Source organism: Neolamprologus brichardi, chromosome 22, assembly GCF_056152115.1.
Source record: "Neolamprologus brichardi isolate AB-2024 chromosome 22, ASM5615211v1, whole genome shotgun sequence".
Taxonomy (NCBI): domain Eukaryota; kingdom Metazoa; phylum Chordata; class Actinopteri; order Cichliformes; family Cichlidae; genus Neolamprologus; species Neolamprologus brichardi.
In genome coordinates, this window is record NC_142124.1 from 34,715,082 (window position 1) to 34,730,000 (window position 14,919).

The window sequence follows — 14,919 nt, forward strand, 5'->3', positions numbered from 1 at the left end:
GTGCGAGAGCACAGCTGCAAGCTGCCCTGGGAAACACGAGGTGCCGAACAGGAAGCTCGAGGTGGCGAGGAGGAGGCATCGTGTGCAAAATCTGTACAATAAAGACAATTTAACTGTGAACGCTGTGTGTGTTTTTACACATGTGTGTTTTTACACATATGTTTTTACACACCAGTTTTTACACATATGTGTTTTTACACACATGTGTGTTTTTACACATGTGTAAAAACACACATACATATGTATGAAAACACATATGTGTAGACTGGATTTGTCCCACAGACACTATCACTGCATACCAAAAACATCAGGTTCCTTTGAAAGCATTGTTCATGTAGCTCGTTCCAGCACTTTTCTTATAAAGAGAGATATTTGAAGGATTTTGGAAAAGTTAAAGCTTTCCTCCACATGTAAAATAAATCTTTACCTGATCTAGTCTGACTGCTGCTGACTGATAACTGCTGCTCACTGTTTGCTGATCGATACTGAAATATCGATTCTTCTGATACCAGTAATTTATGAATCGATTCTCATATTAAAATATCGATATTTTAGTACTCTGGGTTAAATTTGTAGTTTTTCATTAACAGGAAAGAAACTATATCATTCGGATCGTCTAAATTGGAAGGAACTACTTCCTCTTCCGCCTTTCATAGTCATGTGTGAAACACGGCTGTATAACTGTGTCACAGCCCCTGGTGTGCGCACTCACAACAATGGCTGAGTGTAATTGGAGTCATGTGTGGACGTATTTTACCTCCACAAACAGCCGAGACATGGTTTGCGATACATGTGGCAACTTCGTCAAACACCTCAGAGTAAATCATATCACAGAATATGACGAGCGTATGTTGAGGCGAACTGAAGAGGAGGAGAGGGACAGGTGGAGGAGAGGGACAGGTGGAGGACAGGGACAGGTGGAGGACAGGGACAGGTGCTGCTAGGGCGAGACAGACGACTCTGAGTCCTTTAGGGCTGCAGGCAGGCAACGTGTTCAAATAACACAACTTCAGGTTTTTATTTCTATGTGATTATTCTGCATCATTAAGCAATGAGAAGAAGTAGTCTGATGTCCTGTAATCATTATGAAGATATATTATTATTACATAATGCAATTATATACTGTATTATGAAATACAATGAAACACTAAGTTTTTGTACAGAGTATCGTATCGGATCAGTATCGTCGATACCACCCTGGATTTTACGGAAAGGGAATCAGTGGTATGGCACATCACCAGTTTGCTGTAGCCGCCGTACAGACACCGTGTCAGAGGTCTCTGGTTCCTGGCGTCATGCAGCGCACCAATAATTCTGCTTTGGGGAGAAAGCGTGAATAAGCATGTTTGCGCTCTTCCTCAGAGGAAAGCTCGTCCACGAGCTGCTCTGGCTGTAATATAATGGCTGCTTGTTTCACATGTGATTGTTGGCCTATTACAGCCTGTTATATAACAGCGAGTGTCCAGATACCTGTGAGATCGTTCTGCTCGCCACACGAGCTGTCCAATGCAGGCTGCTTTCAGATTTCATCAGAAAGAGGAAATCAACCATCATTTCAGCTCATTTCTAGCTGCTGCTGCTTCCAGCGGCTCGCTGATGATGGATGCACTGATTTCATGGCGGGGACCCTTGGTTACTGATGGTGGAGCTCTGCCAGGAGCAGCAGCTTCCTGCGCTCTGATTGGTGAACGCTGCTGTCTGCTCTGCTAGCATTGGCTACTTGTACATATACACTGGTCTCATTACATTCAAAACTCCACCCTTCTGTAGAAGGAAGGGGGTGGCAGAGGGTGTAGAGTGGGCCGTGTTGTCCCTCATTGTTGTCTTACAGGCTGCTTTCTCTTTAGCTACTTTGTTTCTAAGCTGCAGAGGTATTGTTTCTGTTTACTTGGATGTAGCTCAGGAGGTCGAGCAGGTCATCTACTAATCACAAGCTCGGTGGCTGCCCGGCCTGCATGCCAGATATCCTTAGCAGCATACAAGCAGAACAGATGCCTTTTACTGTCACTGTACACAGTGAGATGCAGAGCAGCTCCTACTCAGTGCAGACACATGAACAGTATTTTAAGTGTACAGATCAGGAGAAATAAATAAACAGTGTTATATGTTTACAGTGTGGTTTATTGCACAGTGGTGCTCAGTGTTGTATAAAGTGCTATATAAGTATCCAGAGAATACAGCAGGTCCCAGAACTGACTGAATATATGAAGGCTGTTGAATACTGCTGTGTGTGGGCAGGGCAGGTCTGCCTTATGCTGTTGTTGTGATCGGGCGCTGACATGACAGCGGTCCTTACACGCACCTCTAGCCTGCACGTACCGCTGTCTGTTAGACAGCGCTCAGGGCACAGTGCCATCTGCGCCTGGTACCCAAACACTTTGTTAAAGCCGCCTGATAACGCTGATGAATGAGCGCGTCTCTAACTGATGCCTGTGAGGACGAGTGCACGCTGACACCGCTTTCAAATAGGACCTGTTCTTCTCGGATGCTCTGAGCTGAGCGGGTGAGTGATCCAGCATCACACGAGCTGCTCACGCACACATCCAGCGCCATTTGCAGACAGGTACACCTACCGCCCCTTTTATTGTCCCACGCTCAGCGCCGCTGTAGTGTTGACTGAGTCACGGCAGCAAAATGCAGGAAAACAGCTCAGAAAAACCGCGTTAGTGGAGTTTGGATGGTTTGTGCACGGTAGAAGGTCGTGTTGATGATACAGCGATGATGTAACAGCATGAGCGGATGCACTTCTTTATCCGTGACCACCGCAATCCGCACATTCGTGTTACACAACCACCGAGAGATGCTTCCGTTTCGTGCTGTCATACATTATGAGCATGAACAGCACCGCGCTGTGGTACCCGGGCCTGCAGCGCATCATCATCATCATCATCATCAGGACTGGACTCTTTAATTATTGTCCGGTGAGACGGAGAAAAGTTCTTCACTTCAGTTCAAGCGCAGCAGAAGAAAGCGACGAGGTGTGGATGCTCTCGGTGGCTTTACAGCGCTGCTGTCTGCTACATGCTGCCATTATTGTCACAGCACAGCAGACACATCTCACTCTACTTCATGTTCATCCAATTTCCAAGTCAGACACTGAAACAAGGCAATAAACACGACACACGTCTGCAGACTGTTTCTCAAGATCTATGGTGATTTTATTGTGTCTCTGCAGTTTTGATGCGTTATAGGCCTCAAACATCTCACTGTCAAAGAAGCAAAGTGTGACTGTTGAACCTGTTCAACTGCTCATTATCACAAATATCTAACTCATGTCAAAGTTCAAACCGAGCGTCAGTATCGTGGCCAACAGTAACTCAAATAACACTCATAATAACCACGGTGTGCACGGAGCTTCAAACCGAGCTGCAGACGGCGACAGCAGCCGAGGCACGAGGTGCTGATCTGAGACCAGAGCTCACAGAGCTGCACGAGAACAGAAACATCATTCTGAGACCAGCAGTGTTGGTCAAGTTACTTGAAAAAAGTAATTAGTTACTAACCACTGATTACATCTCCAAAAAGTAATCCTGTTACATTGGTGATTACTTATTTTCAAAAGTAATTAGTTACTTAGTTGAATAAGTAACAAAGCAGCAGTGTTCCCTTTCAGCCGTGTTCGACTGTTTCTGCATAATCCATCATATTAAACTGAATCAAAGTCTTTTTAAACTTATTTATTAGTTTCATCTTTTTAACTTTATGCATCAACAAATATTAAATTATCTGCAACACTGGAAGAAATGTGTTTAATGGAAACCTGTTGTCTGCATGTTCCAGCAGATAAATCATGTTTCGTGTTGACACTCTTTCAAATAGATGCGAGTAAAACTCAGCAGAAAATCAATAGAATCAAAGACTCAGCAGCTGTTAAATCTACTGTCACCTGTTTATCAGGAGTGGGGCGGGTGGAGGTTTGCCCACAGCGGTCATGTCAGTGGGGGGGGTCCGGGGGTTTCTCTGTTGCCGTGGCGGCGTGCTCGCTGCGCGCTCAGATTTGAAGTTTGATTTTTTCGCTGCAGAAAGAAGTTTTGTTCCCACAGAGTGAACAGCAGACGCTGATGTTTGTCACTTTTAACAGATTCAAACTCACAGTAATGTGATTACTTCCACACTTTAAACACTGCACGGTCGTACTCTCTCCATCACTCCATGGTATCCTCGTCTGTTGCTGCCACGGACGTCACAGCGTGCTTACAGGAATGTAACTGTAATGTAACTACTTTTTCTGCAATAGTAATCCCTTACATTACTCGTTACTTTAAAAAAGTAATCTGATTACAGTCACGCGCTACTTACTCATGACAAACACATTGGATGTGTCCACCTAACCGTGGGAAGGTTCTTCTTCTGACTTCCTGTGCACCTCGAGCACCTCTGAGGAGATCTTGTCTCTGCAGGATTTTTGTTTATTTATTCGTTAATGAAAGTTTCTTGTTTCTTTCCTTCGATTATTAGTGTTTATTTAGTTATTGTCTTGCTTTCATCAGAAAGAAAGGTCATTAAAATGACTGTTAACTGAACGATGGTCTCCACCTGCCCTCAGAGGCTCAGTCAGAGCTGTGTGTTGTTTCTGCCTCCATCGTTGTCACTGACGCTGATTCAGTGTGACCCCACACTGCCCTCTCTTCACACTGATGCTGTGTGTGGATTCACGTGGTTTGTGTTTCAGAACTTGTTTTTCCTTCGCTGATAACGATGAATCCTTGCCACAGATTCATCTGGGTCAGGTCGAATGTTTTTTTCTGTCCCCAAACACGGCGGCACTGTGTAGCTCATGAGTGTGAGGAGGGAGGCTCATGCAGTAGTTACTGATTAACATCAGCATCCTCTGTGCTCCACATCTGCACACTGCAGCCTTTAATCCCACCCAGATTATTTTAAAGCCGCTTTTAGCGCTTAAGCTCAATTTTAGCGCTCTGACACAGGCACAGTCAGAAATACAGATACACTTAAGTTCGTTTTACTCTTTGCTGATGTTTCGACCTAACCGGGCCTTCCTTTCAGCCTAAACCTTAGCACCTCTTTTAAACTGCTTGCTCTGTCTTGTCACATCACTTCATGTCGCTAATTTGAACCTAGAAATCCACCTGATGATATGGATGTGTCACTGTGACTGTGGGTACTGGGCCACTATGTGCCCAAACACAGGCCTTAAAATCTGTGTCTATATCAGTGCTTTCAGACTAAATCAAAGACGTCATTATATAGTGTGACTGTTCACTATATGAAGCATTTCTACCGCTCTGTGATCTCACTACACTCTGACTCATTTAACCCCTCCTCCACTTGCCCTTCGAACCGCCGTGGTGGCCAGCGTCGAAAATGCCATCGGTCGGTGAAGAGGGACCTTCGAGGAACGTTGAATCCAAGATTGAACACGGCAGCTAGTCGATGAACGACGAAGAAAATCGCCCAGGATCAGACAGAAATGAACAACAGCAAGCAGAGGAGCGGTACCGACGCCTCGATCGGCAGGTGAAGCTGTCGAAGGGATAAACGCGAATGGGTCGAGCGGAAAGCTGCTGATCGGAACGATACAAGAACGCTATTCCGGATTGTGCGCGATCTTACCGTCACCTTGACAGCAGACCTCTCCTCACGCAGAAAGACCAAGATAAGCGCTGGGTAGCGCACTTCAAAGATCTCCTGAATCAACCTGCCCCAGATATGCCTTTGTTGGATGATGAGCCGAAAAACTCGTTGTGGACGCTGGTGCCTTCACTTCTGACGAGACCAAGGCGGTGATCAAGTCTCTCAAGGGTGGAAGGACAGCTGGCGCTCTACAGCACAGCGACTGCGGGCTGTGACGAGCATCAGACATGGAGCCCGAGCAGGTTATTGTGACAATGTCAGTAATACTGTGTCTGTCTTTCCACACCTCAAACAGAGAAGACAGAGAAGTGTCTTATAACCATTATAATGGTGCTAACTGGTGCTAACTGGTGCTAACTGGGCCTTCTGAAAATTGTAAATGTGCTTTAAAACACGTGTCGATTATATTTCAGCAGCTTGTGATATCGTTGCTTTTTTAGAAAGCCAAATATGTCTCACGTCACAGATGTATCTCTTTGTTATCCTTGTAACTTTCATTTATACAATATTTATTATTCTAGTTAGTTGACGGTGTTTTATGCCTGAAGCATAAACTGTACATTAAAGATGGCCACCGTGATGTCACCATTTAGCGAGGTGTGAAGTGCTGAGCCGAGTGTTACACTGTTGCTTCCTGTTGTGTTGCCACGTGTGAGCAGCGTGTTCCTGAGAAACTCTGGGCCAGTGCTTAAAGGGCGACCCTACAACGCATCATCTTTGTTCATTTATATTCTTTTTGTTTTTAGACCATATTTGTCTAAATCAACATTTTCTGTTCAATATTCTAAATCTTTTTTTCAGGCCTACACCGTGTTCATTTGTCCCATACTTGACTCACTCGCCTTTAAACTGAGCTGAGTTGCCTAATTTCGGTAACTCTTTGGGAATCACCTTGTTATGTTTTGTTTGTCAAACTGGGTTATCTTTGGCATTTTTCATAGAACCACAGAAATGAGAAAAGGTCTGTGTGGTAACATAGAGCCTAAAGATACAGTTTAAAATGTGTTGTTTGCTGAGTTATGTGTTAGACACATCACAGGTTCATCCTTTGAGTTCGGTGTGTTTTTTACGTTTGATTCATAGGTCAACAAAACAAAACACTGTTCTCCTGGCGACGGTGATATGTTCAAAGACTGGACTGAAAATGAGTTAAAATGTAGCCAATGTCCAAAGAAACACCGAAAGGCTTTCATTAAGAACAGCGGCTCAACGCTGCTGAAACCTCTTCCTTACTTCCTGATACGCTCAGTGTGTTTGGCAGCATCATTTCACACACAGCAGCACAAATTAAATACTTTTTCTTTATCGCACCAAACCGACCATGTGAACTGTAACAGCGTTTAGTTCTCATCACGCTCGTCGGTGCACCTGGAGCTGTGGCACTCTGTCCTGTCAGCACTCGTGCCGCTGCGCCCGTGTCCACTCAGCACTGTGGGCTGCCAGCAGCTTCTAGAACTTCATGTGCTAGTCGTGTTGGCTTTCCACCTTTAGTCTATGAGCATACCTTAAAATAGATCAGAGACCGTGAGCGTATCCAAACACTGAGGCTGTGTAGCAACTGGAAATTCAGTGCATTCAAAAATGTGTTTATGTCTTTTTGCAGTGGTTGCAGTTGTAATTTTTTATATGTTTTCACATCATGTCAATAATGTCAGTTTTCAATTATACATGAGAATCAGTACAGTCACTGTGAGAATATATAGTTAGAATAGTTTTAAATGCTACTGCATTCGGATAAATAAAACTGTGGAATGAGTCAGTCAGCTGGGAAATAATACTACACATCAAAGAGTTGTAATGCTTAATGCATGTTTCCTGCTTTGCCATTAAGCCAGTCATGTCACCGCCAGTGCCAGAAGGTCAGCTGCAAGGTCATCAACTGAAGCCCTAAATCTGTCCTGGCTCAGGCCAGAGCCTGTTTGGGCTCTGATCCAACCAATCAGCCAGTACCACCCCCTTAAATGCTGATTGGTCAGCTTGTTTATGCGTGGATGTGTGACTGGTTCGCCTGTATTTCTTTGTTTTATTGAAACACACACTGTTTGGTATTTTGTGATGACCCTGATGCAGGCCACAAGCCGAAACCCGTTGGTCAGCTAACAAAGTTGTTCCCTGGTGCTTTAAGTGTCATGGAGTCTTCACACCACCACATCAACTGGAGGTCGCCATCCATGGATGTTTGCCCCCTATCCCAGTACATCTCCCAGTGGGGGGCAGTGGCACACCGGGGATGTCTCTGTGGCACCCCCAACAGCTGCCTTTATTGGTGTTGCCTACTAACCGACATCCTTCCACCAGAGCCAGAGCCCAAAGCTTGCTTTCTCAGCCTCCTCTCCTAATGCTTCATGGCTCTCTGCAGGTTTGGGCCGGTCACTCATGAAGTAGCTGCAGCTGCTTTGCCCACTATGTCCTGACACCCAGCCTCCACAGGGTAAATCCTGGCTTTGCAGTCAGGTGCCTGGCCTCTGCCAGTTCGGTCGTCTATATCTGCGGAGAGGCGTTGTTATATCTCTTGTGAAGAGGAGCTTCTCCCTGAGGTTCACCAAATATCTGCCAGTCTTTACCAGCTGGCATCATGCTAAAGCTAAAGCTCATGCTCGGCTATCCAGCCACATCTTTAGTTGATAAACTTCTTAACCAGGTTAAACTTGATTTTAATCTCGTTGGTTGGAGTTTAGACTTTTTAACTGACAGATCTCAGTGTGTGAGAGTAAACGGCTGTTTCACCAAATCACAACAACAGTCGCCTCAAGGCGCTTTGTATTGTACAGTAGATCGTACAATAATAGATAGCTGACTCTGAAGTGTGCCATCACACTACACATCTTGAGGACTTCCTGACTTCCTTGCCACCCGAAGCAGCCCTGGGCCAGCGCCATCTTTTCTCCTTTTCATTGTTGCATCCTTTTGTTATGAAAACATGCTGCAGACTTGCCATGCTGTCCTGCCTACAGGACACCAGCTGCCATAGTAAACACTACTACACAGGCAGGGCTATGGAAGGGAGTTGTAGGCAGCACTTATGAGAAACCTGAGCTTCTTGTGTGGCATCCTTCAGATCTCTGCCCATCTGAGGCACCTGTTAAAAGTGGTGTCCCATCACGTCCAGCCCTGGCACCTCTTACCTTCACAAAGAAGCATTCGTTCTCCACCCTGGGGACTTCATCCACCACCATGGTCTCCTTCTGTTTCTTGCTGACTTGGAACTGTTGCAGTGCTTTAATCTTATTAATTTACCATTTTCTCTTCTGGTCAGGATGTCAAGTCATTAAATGATCGAGTTTATGACCAAATTGCAGTAAAACACAGTACAGAGATGATAATGCACGAACAACGTTGTTTATCCATGGATGTAAACATATTTTCTCCAGCTGAGCCCTGGTCACTAACGTTTGACTTTTTTACACAAAGATTCTGGTTAGTTACTTAGGTGGGTTAGCTTCCAGTGTCTTGGAAGTGTTGGTCCTGGTATTAAGCCAGAAAGGATTCTCACCATCATCTTTATGAGCCTGTAGGTGTTACAACCTGTCTGTCCTGATTTTAACTGACAAATTGAAATAGTAGAGACTAATATTCCTGTTATGGCAGCAGGGCTCGTGCGTGAAAATGGACCCAAATGCAGACGGAGGCAAACTGGTAGGTTTTATTTACAAAGACACAAGAGTAACACTTAAGCACAGGAAACAGGAAATGAGAATCTAACAGGAGTCTGAAGCAGTCACGGCTCGTGGGTGAGAGGTCACTGAAACAGAGGGAGAGAAATGCTGATGATGAGGCGATAAGGCAACTGAATGGCTTTCTAGTGGCTCACTGGCTTGCAGGTGTAGCGTGACATGATGGGGAAATGGAATGGTCCACCATGAGAATTTGGCGGCGTGAACCCGGTCGTGGAACGGGCTGCTGCAGGTAAATAGCGCCGATTCACGAGACCAATACCCAGATCAGGTTCAATCTCCAGTACCGGCGAATGGCGTCCTCCACATCCCAGGCAATAAACCCAGTCTTGCTTGTAGCGGGGAGAATGATTGGGACCTCAGAGCGATTGTGTCGGTGGCGAACTGGCGAGATGATGCATTGGGTTTGATGCTCCGTGAGCGTGGATGGTAGAAATAAAAAAGTTAAACCTGGCAAAGACAGTGACCCACGTGCCTGCCGTGCACTCAGTCTCTTAGCTGTCCTCAGGTAAGTTCGGTCTTTATGATCCATCCAGATAGCAAACGGCTGCTCGGCTGCCTCCAACAGATGTCGCCATTCTTTCAGAGCGAGCTTTACTACTAACACCTCCCTGTCACCCACATCATAGTTCTCCTCTGCAGGACGGAGATGACGTGAGAAAAGCCACATGGTGTTCCTCAAGAGTCTTGGAAAATATCTGAACATCATCTAGGGTAAACAAACACGAACCTGTCCACAAAATCCCCGAGAACATACCAAAGCTTGAAAAATAGCCGGGGTTGGTTAGCCCAATCGGCATCACCGGGTATTCAAAGTGGTGTACTGCAGCGGTTTTCCATTCATCTCTTTGTCGGATGCACTGCGGAGGTCGAGTTCGGTAAAAATAGCAGCTCTGAAGAGTGTCAAACATGGAGTTCATCAAAAGCAGTGGACACTTGTCTTTGATTGTGATGTCAGGCCCTGATAATCTATAATATATTATAATGATAATCTATGCACAAGCCCATCCATTTTTCCATGGCCGCTCGTTTGGGTCCGGACACATTGCAGAGAAGTCTGGTGGAGAGTGAAGCTCCAAGGAATAGTTCAGTTGTGCAATCGTACGGTCTGTGAGGTAGGAATGAGAGGGTTTTACTAAACACTTCTTGAAGGTAGCTGCGAGGTGGCTGTAGCTCAGGAGGTGGAGCAGGTTACCTGCTGGAGGAAGGTTGGTGGTTTGTTCCCTGCCTCCACCAGTCTGCACCATTAGTCTGCTAATTTCAGTTAGCATGTCTAGTTTATGTATTTCAAAGTGAAAAATCATGAATAGAAACAAAAGACTGAATGCATCTGTAAAAATAAAGCAGTGACGGGTTTTTGGATCTCAGGTTCCAGTTGAACTTGCAACCTGTTGAGTGGGGCAACAGACAGAGCCCCGAGTGAATAATGTAAACAAGAGATGTAGTTTGTATCTAAAGTTTGTCTAATCGCATCAGGTTAGCAGTGCTAAAGTATCAATGAAAGCAGCAATGCCTGTGGAAAGTCTGAAGAGGCCGAGGACCTGCATGCAGCAAGTGTTTGAATTCACACACTGATCACTCCTGTAAAAACAATCTAGTTTTCTGTTTCATAATAAATTATATGATCAGTTGATTCGATGGCTTTTCATCTCTTAACAATGATCAGAGGTTCCCAAAGTGTGGGTCCCGCCCCCTAGGGGGGGGCACAGAGCCATTGCAGGGGTATGAAAAAAAACAAAAACAACGCTTGGACACTGCTAGCATCATGGACAGGTTTTTGACGGGGCGCCCACACAAACGCAAAGCAGGAGATGAAGCATCGCTGAATATGTTTCCAAACCAACTTCATGCTGAGCCAAAGACTAGAAAATATGGTGAAGCACATCCTCCCTTTGGCTTCACCTGCACAGGTGCCGACGGTCTCTGTGACAGAATTAGTTTCCCTTCGTCAGGAGCAGCGCTGGGCTGTTCAAATCACGGACAAACAGGATCCCACATTCTTGATTTTTAGTTCACAAACACTTGTTGTAATGACTAACTACTCCTGACATGTTGGAGATGTTTGCTCTTTATACAGTAAAGTTACAGGATACAAATAACATCAGGCTGATCCTGCCACGATTTGTTCCCTCGGTTCAAATCACAGACTAACAGGATCCCACAGCTGTTTATGTTTCTGAACCCATTTTGCACAGAGAGACATTTTTTGAAAAATGTATTGATAGCAATGTTGAACATTATTACACAGGAAAAAAACAACTACATGTAAAATAATTACAGCGTGACGTAGGGCTGGGCGATATGACCCAAAATTCATATCTCGATATTTTTTAGCTGGACGGCGATATAAGATATATATCTTGATATTTTTTTAAAGCCATAAAGTAAGAACAAAAAGAGAGTTCTTAGTCAAAGCTGTGTCCCAGATGTCACACGAGCACTTTTATTAACATACAGCATAGATGTACATGAAAAAAACTACTCAAAAATAAATTATGAGCATTTATTAAATAATAATGCTCCATAAATAAAAGAAAACTGTTGTTTTTGTGCATAACAAAGAGCTCACAATTGTGCAGTCAAAATGTAAACTAACAGACGCTGAGCATAATAACAAAGACAGATTTCCCAGCTGCTCTGTTCCCAACTTCTGCTGTGTGACTGACAGCCTGCAGTTTGAAATACGCTTCAGGTGCCATTTATGGCCCTTATACACACACAATACGGTAATATTACGTTGAAGCACAGTGCGTATCACTCCGCGAGGCTCCTCGGTAGCCGTAATGCTCCGACAATCCATCAAGTGGTGCAGCTCCATAGCTGACCAAAGTCGTACTAAAACATTTTTGACAGATTGCTGAGCGCCGTGTACCACATAAAATCGGTTCGCGGTCATCAAGCACAACCAGAATTCATACATAAGGCGCGCTGTCAACTTTTGAGAAAATTAAAGGATTTTAGGCCGTGCAGCCCCTGTGGGCGTTAGCGTGGTTAGTTCGTTAGTGTGGTTAGCTCGTTAGCGTGGTTAGCTAGCTAACACGTTGACGGCGTCCAGCCCCGCGCACGGGGCGATGCACAGTAACTCGTTAACGGAGATTTGCCGTGTTCATCTTGTCGCTGCCTGCAGGTGAAGCGATGGGGGAGGAGGGGGAGTTGTGTTCAGTGAAGGAGGGGCGAGGCCGAGTAATGTTGCGTAGAGACAAAAGTGGACGAAAGAGAGGCAAACTTGTGGCTCCACAACTATAATTATAACGTATATATCGATATAAAGGATATGGTCACATCTTATATCTCGTATAAAAATATATCGATATTTTTAAAAAACTCGATATATCGCCCAGCCCTACCGTGACGCCTCTGCCTTTGTAAACAGAGGGACAGTAACTGCGTGTAAAACCTGCAGACATTCAGATTAACAGGATTTCGTCTCTATCTGCCATTCTGCAATTCAATTCAATTCAATTCAATTTTATTTATATAGCGCCAAATCACAACAAAAGTCGCCTCAAGGCGCTTCATAGATACAGAGAAAAACCCAACAATCATATGACCCCCTATGAGCAGCACTTTGGCGACAGTGGGAAGGAAAAACTCCCTTTTAACAGGAAGAAACCTCCAGCAGAACCAGGCTCAGGGAGGGGCGGGGCCATCTGCTGTGATTGGTTGGGGTGAGAGAAGGAAGACAGGATAAAAGACATGCTGTGGAAGAGAGACAGAGATTAATAACAGATATGATTCAACACAGAGAGGTCTGTTAATACATAGTGAGCGAGAAAGGTGACTGGAAAGGAAAAACTCAATGCATCATGGGAATCCCCCGGCAGCCTACATCTATTGCAGCATAACTAAGGGAGGATTCAGGGTCACCTGGTCCAGCCCTAACTATATGCTTTAGCAAAAAGGAAAGTTTTAAGCCTAATCTTAAAAGTAGAGATAGTGTCTGTCTCCTGAATCCAAACTGGAAGCTGGTTCCACAGAAGAGGGGCCTGAAAACTGAAGGCTCTGCCTCCCATTCTACTTTTAAATACTCTAGGAACAACAAGTAGGCCTGCAGAGCGGGAGCGAAGTGCTCTAATAGGGTGATATGGTACTACAAGGTCATTAAGATAAGATGGGGCCTGATTATTTAAGACCTTGTATGTGAGGAGCAGGATTTTGAATTCAATTCTGGATTTAACAGGAAGCCAATGAAGGGAAGCCAAAACAGGAGAAATATGCTCTCTCTTTCTAGTCCCTGTCAGTACTCTTGCTGCAGCATTTTGGATTAGCTGAAGGCTTTTCAGTGAGTTTTTTGGACATCCTGATAATAATGAATTACAGTAGTCCAGCCTGGAAGTAATAAATGCATGAACTAGTTTTTCAGCGTCACTCTGAGACAGGATATTTCTAATTTTAGAGATGTTGCGCAAATGGAAGAACGCAGTCTTACATATTTGTTTAATGTGTGCGTTGAAGGACATATCCTGGTCAAAAATGACTCCAAGGTTCCTCACAGTGTTACTGGAGGCCAAGGTAATGCCATCCAGAGTAAGAATCTGGTTAGATACCATATTTCTAAGCTTTTCAGCGCCGAGTACAATAACCTCAGTTTGATCTGAATTAAGAAGCAGAAAGTTAGCGGCCATCCAAGTCTTTATGTCTTTAAGACATTCCTGGAGTTTAACTAATTGGTGTGTGTTATCTGGCTTTATGGACAGATAGAGCTGGGTGTCATCTGCATAGCAGTGAAAATGTATTCTATGTCTTCTAATGATGCTGCCTAAGGGAAGCATGTATAATGTAAACAGAATTGGTCCTAGCACTGAACCCTGTGGAACTCCATAATTAACCTCAGTGTGTGAAGAGGACTCTCCATTTACATGCACAAATTGGAGTCTATTAGATAGATATGATACAAACCACTGCAGTGCAATACCTGTAATACCTACAGCATGTTCTAATCGCTCTAATAGGATATTATGGTCATTCATCTCATGTAAACAACAACGTGACGCACAGCGTGACGTGAAAAAAGGCACATACCTTTGACGTTGCGTGACGAACTCTGTATTCCAGCGTTTTTAAAAAAAATCTCAGTTTTCGGTGATTCAAAACGGCGTTTACATGTGGACGAAAGGTCCAAACACATAGAAACAGCTCCGTGTGTGGACGCAGCGTAAAAGAGTTAGTAGTTTATTTTATTGCTACCTGTGATTTATTGCAGTTTCCTTGTATTTGCTTAATTGTTTACTAAATGTTTGAGGTGTGAAATAAACTGCAATGGAGCAAAATATGTGTGTGTGTGGTTGGAGGATGTGTTTGTGCACGGGGGGTGCTACAGCAGCAACATTTCTGACCGTTGTGCTTCATCAGCTGATGGTGATGCAGCCACCCACCTGGTGTAATTCCCATAGGACCACATTAATCCCAAACCTAGCTGCGGATGGGATCACTGTGACAAGCAGACAGGAAAACGACTGTTCTGCCAGAAGACACGTCCAGCAGTCACCACCAGTTTTATGTTGCCATTAGCATCGTCTGAAAGTGAGAGTGTAGCTTTCAGCCCTTTAGCAATAGTGGTGAAAACCTGACCCTGCAGCCCAGTGTAGCATCTTAATGATGATAACGTGATGTAATAATGTCAGGTCAGATGTTTTTGTTGTCTCTCTGT

General features: G+C 44.6%; 1 protein-coding gene across 11 annotated transcripts in view; it reads left to right on the top strand.

Annotated features, from left to right (window-relative positions):
- The first annotated feature begins 2,357 nt into the window (after window positions 1-2,357).
- The window catches only part of epb41a (erythrocyte membrane protein band 4.1a), a 60,635-nt gene continuing 48,073 nt past the window's right edge, over window positions 2,358-14,919 (top strand). For all 11 annotated transcript variants that reach the window (XM_087834523.1, XM_087834512.1, XM_087834520.1 and 8 more), the window contains exon 1: window positions 2,358-2,503. The gene's annotated coding sequence lies outside the window, so the exon portion shown is untranslated. The remainder of the gene's footprint in view (window positions 2,504-14,919) is intronic.